At 43.9% G+C, this 12,505-nt stretch overlaps 1 long non-coding RNA gene across 1 annotated transcript in view; it reads left to right on the forward strand.

Annotated features, from left to right (window-relative positions):
- LOC126530972 (uncharacterized) overlaps positions 1–8,528 on the forward strand; it is a 39,575-nt gene extending 31,047 nt beyond the window's left edge. Inside the window, exons 2-3 of the long non-coding RNA XR_011894779.1 lie at positions 7,792–7,856; positions 8,391–8,528. This is a non-coding gene — a long non-coding RNA (uncharacterized lncRNA). The remainder of the gene's footprint in view (positions 1–7,791; positions 7,857–8,390) is intronic.
- The last annotated feature ends 3,977 nt before the right edge of the window (positions 8,529–12,505 follow it).

The following is a 12,505-nucleotide window of genomic DNA, read 5'->3' on the forward strand; positions in this document are numbered from 1 at the left end:
AAGTTATGCTATGAATAGGCACTTTGAAAACGATTTGAAGGCTAAGCAGCCTGTTCTAAATGCTCGCTAGAACCCTCATAACGGGCCTCCCTTTAAAGCGTACCTATAGCTTCCACTAACCAAATCTACGACATCACGGCGATATAGTTCGTGAATTTCAAGGAGGCGTGGCCATCTGCCTTTCGCTTCTGCACCTTTCCGACTTACCGAGTTTCCAATTACGGCACAGAGTGACCGTTTCGGTTTTGAGAGAGCGCTATTTACCAATACGGGCGAACTTACTACTCCTCTTTAGGGTCCCTTCCAGTTATCTCAAGGACAACGCTGTGACCAATATCAGAACGTTCTTTTTTCACCGTTTATGCGCTATCGCAATTATTAGACGAGAAATGAATCAATAAGAGGTCAAGCCACGCATAGAAGGGAAGATATGTATATATATATATATATATATTAATAACTCGCAGTGGGAGGTGCAGAAGGAGGTATATAAGGGGCGTGACGTACTCCGTAAGCGACGCTGCGCCGTAAAAGTTAGCAGGGCGAATTCACCGTGGGGGTACCTTAAGGGCAGTTTCACTGCACTGTTCTCTAGTAGCACATAAAACGATGTGCAGGGAGATTTCAAGGTGTGCCATAGCGCGTTTGTAGGGCAAGCATATGCCTTCAGGTACGATAGTCCGCACTTCTGTCCAGCGCGCTTGCTCGAGCGTACGGCTACAGAGCAGAGCAATAACGCAGCAGCTACCAAGTTCGAGGTATCATTTTACCTCCGCCTCCTTGCGGCTTCCAGTATCACATGTACTGTCCTTTATCTTTTTTTAAGTGGCTAGCAGATCACAGATATAAATTTCTTCTCGTCGCAGCGCACCTACGAAGCGTTCTAGGCAGAAGTGCGTACGGTTGTACGTTAAGGCGAGCAGACGCCGTGGCTTCATATCGCTTCACGGGGGCTTACGCTGCTGGGAAACCAACAGCTAACTTCATCACGCAACTCGTTGGAACTCTCACGGAGGCCTTCTAACATGGTCGCATTCACTTGAATGAAAGCGAACAGACTATTTATGATTGTAAGAAGACAGCACAAAGCGTTAAACAACGCCAACGCTCCACTTCGGCGGGCCCAATTAGTTCAGGGCCGGCAGAAGTCCCCTAAGTAACTCTAACATTGTAGTGAGTATACGTAAAGTCTTTTCTCTCTTATTTCTCCTTTTATTCCCTTTACCCCTTTCCCCAGCACAGGGTAGCCAAATAAATAAGTAGCCGGTATTTACGCTGGCTAACCTCGCTGTCTTTCCTTCCCTTTTTGTCTCTCTCTATAGCGAAGGGCATTTGGTTTTCACTTGAAGTTAGTCATCGATAATTTTCGAGCTGATATCTTGTGTGCACTATTTTAATCCTGTTAGACCTTTTATCGAAAGTGTGCACACGCTGCCGCCCGAGCTTTTCTCCCCCAGGGTCCCTCCTCCTCCCTTCCCGAAGAGTCGGACTTCCCAGTGCCATTAATAACTCATGCAGACGCATTACAGCATTTGCGCTTATCGCGACGAAAATACCCGGGCCCGAACTAAGGGATTAGATAAATCAGAAGAATGTCATTTACGAAGATTACAAACCATGTCATTTAATAACCCAGTCAAGCTACATGCTATTGAGCCACAATCCTTTTCGGCCGAGTGTAAATTCTGCGGGCGGAAAGCAGATTTGTACCATATGGTATGGGCCTGCCAGGCTAATAGTGCCTTATAAATTGTACAACAGCCAACGTGGGAAGGATAGGAGGCAGCCCTGTTCAGCTCAACCCTCGAGGACCAGCGAACCCTCGTGGAAAGAGCTAGGGCGGCGGCCTTAGCCAACGGAATTCCGGAATAAGAATCCGACCACCCTTCTCCTAACTCCCCTCCCCTTTTCCTTCAAATAAAACGTTTTTATCATCATCATCGAACCAGACAGCTGCGGTGAGACGACTAACAATTTACGCCCAAATTCCTACTTGCTGGAGCAATTTAGTAGGGAACACCCAAATTGTTTTCAAGAAGCCGCAGTGATTAAGCACCCGCGTCCCGCGCGAAGATATTTAATGAAACAAACACCCTTATGGGGAAAAGCTTCTTGTAATGCATTAACCTGTCAGGTTCGAATCCACACATCAAGATTACAGCATTTTCTCGATTCTAACGCGCACTTTTCCCCCCCGGAAATATTAATTAATATATACCGAGCGCGTTGGAATCGAGTAATAAACCTAAGCTATAATCGGTGGTGTCCAAATCCAACCTCCGGTCTCGAATCTCACCTTCTAATCCCGAACACCCAGATTTGCCTTCCTTCGGCTGCGGAAGTTTGTCATCATAGGACACCGCCCACAGCTGGTGTTCACATCACACTACCGGCAACGTTGGAGTTAAAAAAAACTTTTTTTTTTTACAACGATCAAGGGTATTGCATTTTTTTTGAAGCATGAAAATCGGGATGCGCGTTGCAAGCGCTGCATTTTTCTTTCCTGGCCACGAAGAATTAATCCGGCGTGCCTCTTACAACCGAGGGTGCGTTGAAATCGAGCAAATACGGCAGTCATTGTTTGCAAACAAATTTGGTGTTTTCTCTCTCGCGCTGCTCGCGACCGTACGCAAATGCTTTGGAATCAAACAGCACACTGTTGGGCGACCACGCAAAACACGTGTGATCTCGAGCAGTTGTGTCGGGCTCGACATATATGAAGTACAAAAAAAATAAAGTTTACCACCACCACCAAGTAAGAATTTTTTTTTTAATTTTACGAATAAGCAGAAGCCCGTGGGGCAAAAGCGGGCCCTTCTTGCAGAAGCAAGGAAGAAAGCGATAGCCCCCAACCTTCACCCGCCGCTCAGCACCCTGTATTACGTCGACGACGGTTTCGCGGGCGACCCCGTACCCCTCGTACCAGGAACTGCTTTTTGGAATCGATGAGGAGCGCACCGTTCGAAGCGTGAGATGATCGACAATGGGGTCACGCGTGCGGACACTTCGCGCCGCTCTCGATATCGTCGGTTGGCGGCAAGGCGAGACCATAAAAAAGGAGATTGGTAACAGCACGGAAAAGGAGAGAAAATTAGCCTGAAAATAGATAGAAGCGGTAACGGGAAGGTCTGGAGCACCCCGGAGAGGAGGGCGTGATTGAAGGTTCGCCGATATCCGACTCGACCGGCCGGTTTTCAAACCCCAGCGCACCGAAGAAATAACTCTGTGCAGGCCTCAGCCGCGCTTAGGTTTCGCTGTGGGCCACGTATACGATTTTGTTCGTTTTATAGTTCATTTTACATGTCTTTTGCCGGGGAAAAGGGGAGGGGAGGGGGAGGCTTACTTCAAACGGGAATTAGGCGGATCGAAAGTTCGAGTTTTCGGTACAACTGGTCGGGCATTGATGTAAGGTAAAGAGAAAATTGCGGAGAAGAGCTCTTGCGAAGAGGAATCGCTCTTGGAGAAACGTGCACAGCGTGTGGATAGGGGCTCCTGGAGCACGTAAATAGCCATCGAGAGGAGAAAAAAAAATTAAGCGGAAAATACAGGATGACTGTTATACCGCGGTCACCCGCCGTGGTTGCTCAGTGGCTATGGTATTGGGCTGCTGAGCACGAGGTCGCGGGATCAAATCCCGGCCACGGCGGCCGCATTTCGATGGGGCCGAAATGCGAAAACACCCGTGTACTTAGATTTAGGTGCGCGTTAAAGAACCCCAGGTGTTCGAAATTTCCCGAGTCCTCCACTACGGCGTGCCTTAATCAGAAAGTGGTTTTGGCACGTAAAACTCGATAATTAAATTTTTTATTATACCGTGGTCATCCGCGGTATTGGTCAGAAACGAGGAAACAAATATGCCTGCGAGACTTTTACGACCTTGCAAAATTGCAAGCCATGTTACAGCAAAGCAGCTCAGTCTGAGATAGCGACCTGTGAAATGGTTTCAATGGCTGCGACATTTTGAGGCTGCGCGAATTAGATTCTTGCTCGCGGTGGCTCTGTTACGAAGAGGGTGGATTGCTGAACCACTCGTGCATATTGATTTGGGTACGCGATAAAGAATTGCTGAAATGATGAAAACCAATACGCCCCAGCGTATCTCATGTGCCGTACGTGTGTCGCTTTGGAATGTTAAACCTACAATATATTTCAAGAACATTATTATGAGGTAAAGTAGGGACGAGCACAAACACGAAGCGTTTTTCCTGCAAATAAGTGTTCCCGGTTTGTTTGTTTGTTTGTTTGTTTGTTTGCCCTCTGTAACTGGCTCATGTCCACTGGGGTATTGACCAAGATGTGGGTGGAATTAAAAGGCGATTAGTAATTCCGTGAAAACAACATATATAAGTGGGAAATAAACAATAGAATAGAAAATAAGAAAAAAGTATGAATATAAATTTAACTAAGAAATCGTTTTGAAACAACAATAAGCTCTTCAACGGCTGAGCTGGACCCTTGTGACATTGCCCAAGAGAGGAGGCTCCGAGAGAAAGAAATTCAGGAATTACTAAATTCATGCGAACTTTTCTGAATGTTGCTTCTAAAGTGCTTTTCGTTGCATGTGTTGATCACCTACAGAATAAGAAAAAAAAAAGGTCAATTTTGTCATATTCACCGCAGAACGGACACAGTAGGTGGGAAACCAGACCAGCCCTGTGTTGATAAAATATTAAAGAAGGAATTCGACACCGTAACCGAGAGAAAGTTACTTCAGTTTTGCCAGTTCGAAAGAAATTTCTGCGCCAAGAGAATAGGAAGTATCAATACCGTGCAAATTTAGTTATAGCTGGGTTTAAAAAGTCAATCATGATAGCATCTGACCTGAATCTAGCTGTGGTAATGCAAGTTGACCCTGTAAGTACTTAGAAAATTGGGCCACTGAGGGCCACTTTGGCCAGACTATCTGCCATTTCATTAAAGAATAATCGCTTATGCCCTGATACCCAAGCAAGTCTTATTAATTTTAATTGGGCAGGCACAAGAGAAAGGAATGTATGCAAGATGTGAGATTCACTGTTGTCAGTGAGTGATGAACATAATGGTAACGAATCTGTTACTACGACTACTGATGAAGGTGGTGGACCTAGTTTTTTCAGGGATAATACCGCCAGTCAAAAATAATGGTATGTAATCAGGAATTATGAGGGAGAAAGACCAGTCGAGAGCAGGGGAGAAAATGCCAATAACCTACTTTTCTACACATTTTGATGCATCTGTAGGAATGATAGTATCTATAGCTAGACTCGTTAAATGATCCTGTAGGAAAGATGTTCAGCATTACGTGGATAGATATCATAAAAAGAAGGTATCTCTAGTGATTCTCGCGTACCGCCAATAATTAACATATCACTAATGCTTAATTCAAAGTTTCAACTAGGTTCTGTACGAAGACTACCTGTGGTATATGAATTATCGGCCAAGGAAAAAAAAAAAAACCACGCCAGCTTGGAAATAAATATGGTTTTCAAACTTCTGATTGGTGCTTCGTACATTTTTAAGGATGTCTAAACTGTTAGCAAACGAAATCTGCACAAGAGAGATGCAAACCACACTTCCTGGTGCAGCACGTTATTAGCGGCAAATTTTGGTTCGGAATCTCTATATCTGATGCGAATAACGCTATGTCACCAGCGTATACATACGTATATACATACTATAGACATGGAATGGAACTGAGTAAAATATGCAACAATATAAGCGACGTAACAACTCCTCGAGGAACACCGCGTGACTGCTTTTATGTACTAGACGTGGAACCTCGCAAAGAACAGTAAAATTCGATTCCGTGTAAAAATTCACCCATCCATGCCACAAGATAATTTGGGAATTCCAGATTTCTTAGTGTGTCTAGTAAAATTTTATGTTCTACACTACTGTAAGCTTTTGGAGTATCTGGAGTAACAAGAGCAGCAGTGTGCCTTTGGCACCGTACTAATTTTATTCGACTTCCCACATCCCCATGGACATGCCACATTGGATATGCCCTGGGGCGGCATGCACGGACATTTAATAACGAAAATAATAACGAATCTAAGAACGCGTTTCCCTAGACAACGTCTAGTCCGCGCTGGAACGCGTTTTCAAATCGTTATTATTTTCGTTAATAAATGTTTGTGCAAGCCGCCCCTTGTCTGAATCTAATTTGGCATAGGCTAAGCATTTCTTTCTTTAACATATTCCACCAAGACGGGCATTCAATATATATATTTTTCAATTTTACCATATTTGAGGTTTTGGCTATTGACAAATATCAATTTTGTATCCATCACCCTTATCTTTAAGAATTGAAATTATTTTAGCTATTTCCAAGCATATGTAATCCACAGAAACATTACAGAGGGATTCACGAGAATTGAAAGCTCATCAGGCGACTCCCTAAATAATATTTTTAACACGCTAGAGGGCACACCGTTGGAACCGGGAGCTGAATCAGTTGTCGTTCCACAACGTTAGCCAATTCTTTCCTAGAAATCTCTATAAAATCGTTCGACAGCATTCGGATAACGGAGCGATTTGTTAAAAGAGAAGAAAATAAAAGTTCAAATTCCTTCTAAATTTCTACTAATTAGTACGTTATTTCCTCAGAAGTTAAAACGAAAGCGTCAACATTACATGGTCGCGGCATCGCTTTTCAACTACGAAGGAAATGGAATAATTTTCGTTTAATAATGAACTTAACTTATAATAATGAAAAACGTTTTACATTCCTCTTTTGCCTCTGGCAACTGTCCGCTTAAGTACACCTCCATAAAATTTGTAATCGCTCCAATATTTGGAACATTCATCAACTAGTAGCTTTTTCCATGCGGCTTTTCTTTTCCTATGAGCTCGAGCGCATTCAACCGCGGCTTTTCGCGCACTACACTCATCAGACAGACACGCGAGAACAAGTCGTAAGCGCTTTTTGAACGTATTCTAATTAATAGAGAATTTTTTTCCTGCTCACGTTTTGAGATTTTAGAGCGTGGGACTTCAAAAAATATCGGGAAGTGAACACTTCTAGTAGGACCATCAAGAGTCGACCAAGACGATACGTAGAGACTTGAGCTACAAAATGTAAGGTCTGCAGTAGAGTGTGGTCGACGGCGCACAAAAGTAACCGAGCTGGAATTTACACACGAAACGTTGTTAGTATCCAACGACCAATTCCATAATCTGGTGCCTCAAGAATCAGTCCTCAAGCCCCACGATACATGGTGCAAATTGATATCTGCAACAACTATTATGTCACCTGGACAAATCGTCAACGTGCTATGAGGGTGATGATGATGATGAATGTGGTGTTTTGTGGCGCAAGGGCCAAATGTGGCCAAAGACTGCCAGGTCGGTGCTAATGAGTTCGCAGTAGAGCTATGAATAACGAAGGGTAGATGTTACGTGGCTGTAAAGGGGCCTAAAAACAGTCGCTCTAAAGTGCATAAAACCTATACGAGATAAAATTATGCCAATGTTTAATGGGCTGTACAATGGACACGAAAGATACATTGTGATATAATGATGATATAGTGAAATATCTAATAGATAAACTTTTGCAATAAGCACTACGGCCTTCACAGAAGCCTTGAGAGGCAAGGGCCTGGAGGCATGTGCTATACAAGATTACCATCACAGCGCCATCCTCTAGAAGGAGGATGTGCTACATATTTATGGGGCTAAAAACTTGCAAGTCAACATGGTTCAAGAAACCCAGAACTGCTTTGTTGTCAAAGAACGGTTTTGCACCAAGAAACATTGTAGGATGGAGAGGGGTGTGCTGGTGATATACAAGAGGAAAATATCTCTTTCTTTCAGCTTCGGCTTCTCGGCACTCCAGGAGGACGTGAAGAACGGTCAGCCTCTCACCACATCTACCGCAGGTTGGAGGCTCCTTTCCAGTCAGTAAAAAACTGTGGGTGCCATAGGTGTGTCCTATCCTGAGTCGACAGAATAGGACATCAGTTCTTCGTGTTTTCGTTTTCGGGGGCGAGAAACCTGACTTTGGCTTAATCAAGTGAAGCTTAGTCTTGGTTTCCATGTCCCACAAGCGCTGCCAGTGGCTTCGCAGTTTCTTTCGTAAGAAAGGCTTCAGATCTGTGAAAGAGCCAGCAGCCGTAGGAATAATAGCTTGTGAGGTGAGTGATGTGGCCATTTAGTCAGCTAATACATTACCCTCGATGCCTCTATGGCCAGGTGCCCAGCATATAATGACATGCTGGTTAGATATATACACTCCACACAGAATGGAATAGAGCTCAGTAAGTACCGGGTTTTTTGTTTATAGAGTGGCTTCAAGGTTTTTACGACAAATAAGGAGTCTGTAAATGTAATTGTTTTTTGAAGATTTCATTTTCTTATATGCTTCACAGCCAGCAATAGTGCATGGGCGTCAGCCATATATATACTTGTTTCAGGGTGCAGTACACCGGATTCTGAGAAGGATGGACCAATGGCTGCGTAAGACACCCCGGAATGTGACTTCGAAGCGTCTGTGTAAAACTCTGTGCACGAGTACTTGTACTGGAGTTCTAAGAAATGCATTTTAATATGTGTCTCTTGCTCATGCTTAGTGATATCTACAAAGGATGTGTCACACTCTATCAGCTGCCACTGCCATGGCGGTAACAGTTTCGCTGGAGCCACAAGACAATGTTCAATCACCGGAACACCCATTTCCTCACTAAAGTTCGTTGCACGCAAAGAGAACGGCCTTCTCGCTGCAGGTCGGTTATTGGAAGAGTATGGCAGCGGTCATATCGTTTATGCATGAATAAGAGGGATGTTCGTGGTTTGAATTTATTTTAAGGAAATAAATAAAACTGCTATATGATCTCTGAAAAAGGAGTGACCATACATTTGCTTCTGCATAAAGGCTTTGTACGGGGCTTGTCCTGAAGGCTCCGGTCGCGAGGCGGATTCCTAGATGATGGACAGGATTCAACATCATTAAAGCACTTGGTGTAGCGGACTGATATACTATAGCGCTGTAGCCAAGACGTGAGCCGACAAGACACCTATACAGGTTTAAAAGACATTTCCTGTCACTGCCCTATGTTGTACTTGATAGAAGTTTCAATAAGTTCATTGTTTTAAGGCACTTAGCCTTCAAGTATTTATTATGCGGGATGAATGTGAGTTTCGAGTCCAATATGATGACGAGAAACTTGTGCTCGGCATTTACAGGTAATCTGCTACCAGAGAGCTCAATAGCAGGACGTGGTACTATACCTCTCTTATTCGTGAAAAGAACGCATGTACTTTTCTGTCGGCTCAACCTGAAACCGTTTTCTTCAGCCCATTTCGCCACTTTATTTAAAGTATGCTGGACATAGGGCGTTCGCAGATAGCTAAGTTGCATGTATTAAATCCAATCTGCACATCATCCACATATACAGAGTATGACATTGTTCGTGGGATAGCCATGCGTAAAGAATTCATTTCTACAATAAACAGTGTGCAGCTTAGCACACCACCTTGCGGAACACCAGTTTCCTGGGTGAAAGACCTCGAGAAGGCTTGGCCCACCCTTACACGAAATTTGCGGTGAGAAAGGTAACTTTTGATGGTACTGAACGTACAGCCGCGGATACCCATAGCAGAAAGGTCTCGGATAATACCAAAGCGCCATGTGGTGTCATATGCTTTCTCCAAATCAAGAAATACGGAGAGAAGAAACTGTTTGTTTATGAAGGCGTCCCTTATATTTGCCTCAATGCGGACAAGGTGGTCTGCGGTCGGCCTGTCTTTTCTGAAACCACACTGGTAAGGATCTAGTAGTCGTTGTTCTGAAGGAGATAGTTTAGCTGTCGGTTTATAATCTTTTCAAAGAGCTTGCAGAGATATGTCTGTAACTACTAAGTATAAGGATGGGTCCTTACCTTGCTTGAGTGTGGGTTTTATTATAGCTTCTTTCCAAGAAGATTGGACGCACCCAGCGGCCCACATGACATTAAAAAGTGAGCGAAGTGTTTTTTTGTGCTTCAGGGTGGAGGTACTTGCTCATTTCATATATGATACGGTCACCACCTGGTGCTGAGCTGTTACAACAAGCAAGAGAAGTTTTAAACTCAGCTAAACTGAACGGGCGATTGTACTCTCCATTTTGGGGACAGCCCCATTGGAGACAGCCCAGACTCCATTGTACTCCATTTACTCTCCACTTTGTACTCCATTTGTACTCTCCATTTTAGAGACAGCCATGAAGGGGCTGCCGCTCTGCGCGTTCTCTGAACCTCAGGAATGATCGTGTGTAATGAGATGCACTGGACATACATTCAAAGTGCTATGAGGGCGCACGCATCTTGTACGCCAAGAGGAAAGTATGCATCAGTAATGCTAATGGGCTTGCATACAGGTAGGTTTATTTGTATTTCTAGAATTTTGCAGTCGGGAGCTGCAAATTGCAACAAAATTTTAGCCTTATTATCAATTTTAATTGAAACGAGTATTCTTAAACCGCCACCTCTAGTACGATGGTGTAGGCAAAATTATCTATATTTAAAATTTAAATTTTCTATTGTTTATAACCATGTTTCTTGTAAGATGATGGCGTCAGAAATAAGCTGAGAAATAAAGCAGGTTTTTTTTTTAATTATGGGGTTTTACGTGCCAAAACCACTTTCTGATTATGAGGCACGCCGTAGTGGAGGGCTCCGGAAATTTCGACCACCTGGGGTTCTTTAACGTGCCCCTAAATCTAAGTACACGGGTGTTTTCGCATTTCGCCCCTATCGAAATGCGGCCGCCGTGGCCGGGATTCGATCCCGCGACCTCGTGCTCAGCAGCCTAACACCATAGCCACTGAGCAACCACGGCGGGTGATAAAGCAGGTTAAGTCTACTGAAGCTGAAAAGATACAACAGCAGTTCCACTGAAACACGATCAACAAACCTTTGTCGAATAATGTGGTTCAGTCGAAACGGCCTTCTTTAGAGTACTTTCCTTAAACTTGAAGTTCCCGAACTCTGCGTAACTTTCTTCCCATTCCTCGTGCCCCCAGCTAATTGCCTGATCATGCTAAGCCGATAGACAGCGGCCGTGTCGTTGGACGCGCGCGACTGCTTGCAATTAGCACAACAATTAACAATTGCGAGCTTAAAGAGCTACTTTAGATGATCAATTTCTACGCATCGAGTGTCTCCCGTAATATAGCTAGAACTCCAGTAGCGCTAAAAAGGACAGGGACAGACATAGAAACGACAAGACACTGTGCTATGTGTCCGGCTCTGTCTTTTTGGCGCCATACTGGGTGCCCCTCGTAACCCGAGTCAAACTTTAAAACTGTGCAAATGCCACGGAACTGTACCGAACCAAGGTAATGTTGTTTGCAGTCTCTTGGAGGTACTCAGATTATATTTTGCAGTCCACCTAACTAACTAATGAGTCTAAATAATTAATCAGTTTCTTAATAATTATAATTAGATGAAAAGCGTCAATGAGAGAATTGTTGAGCAATACGAGAAACTCCCGATACAGCTTTCTGTTGCTGAATATGTGCTACATAAAAGTGTTTTTTCGAGTGTGGAAGAAGCCCGCGAATACACGCAAAGTGCTTCGAGCGGCCAGTCACGTGGCAATGTTACGTCTATTCGTGGGCTTCTATATAGCATACTACATCTGTGTTTAAATACGCGCCATAGACAGCAAAGTAGATAGCCAAGCGGATAGCGGCCATCTTAATTCGCTTTCCAGTTCTGCCGAAGACGACAAAGAAGACAGCTTTGCAAAGACTGCACCGAAGTCAAAAGCGATGCAGGCTACCTTGCTGTCCAAGCAAGATGACGGCTGAGCAGGAATCTTGGAAACTTGACGGAAAGGTCGCTTGCGCCGAAAAAAAAAAACGCAGTCACGCTTTCCTATTCGGCTAATGTAAGTAAGCTACGTTGTGTTTGTGATAGGTTCTCACGAGCAAACAGTTAAAATACAGAGATAATGTGTGCTTTTTTAGTTTTTGTTTTATTATAGAGACAGTTTCAGGCACTTTCCATTACTTGGGCTCGAAGCTCTCTCCTTAATTTGCCTACGAAGAGTATCTCCGATGCTGACCAGAATTGGAACACACTCTATGTCTCAGAAGAACTGAAGGTGAGTTGAGTTGGTACTTATTCATATGCAGGTTACGTAATAAACATGCACACGGACTAGGGAACGTATGGACGATGCAGTTAAGGGGCCCTCGTGTCCCCTTCATTTATTGTCATTTCAATTATTAAAAAAGAAAAACAGACATCGTACTGCATATACGTACCAGCCCTTTGCGGTCAGCTACCCTTGTTCGAGTGTAGTTTCATCATCAGCCTATTTTTATGTCAACAGTTGGGCCTGCAAATTTTCTAATTTAAACACATCTCGTGATCATCTGTCGTCATCGACTGTGCTCCTGTACCATTGGCACCCATTCTGTAACTCTAATAGACCACAGGTTATCTGTCTTACACAATACATATGGCCTGCCTAGTTCCATTTTTCCCTCCTGATGTCAACTAGAATATCGGCTATCCCCGTCTCATCTGATCTACACCGCTGCCTT

The sequence above is a fragment of the Dermacentor andersoni genome, chromosome 5 (assembly GCF_023375885.2).
Source record: "Dermacentor andersoni chromosome 5, qqDerAnde1_hic_scaffold, whole genome shotgun sequence".
NCBI classification, from domain to species: Eukaryota; Metazoa; Arthropoda; class Arachnida; order Ixodida; family Ixodidae; genus Dermacentor; species Dermacentor andersoni.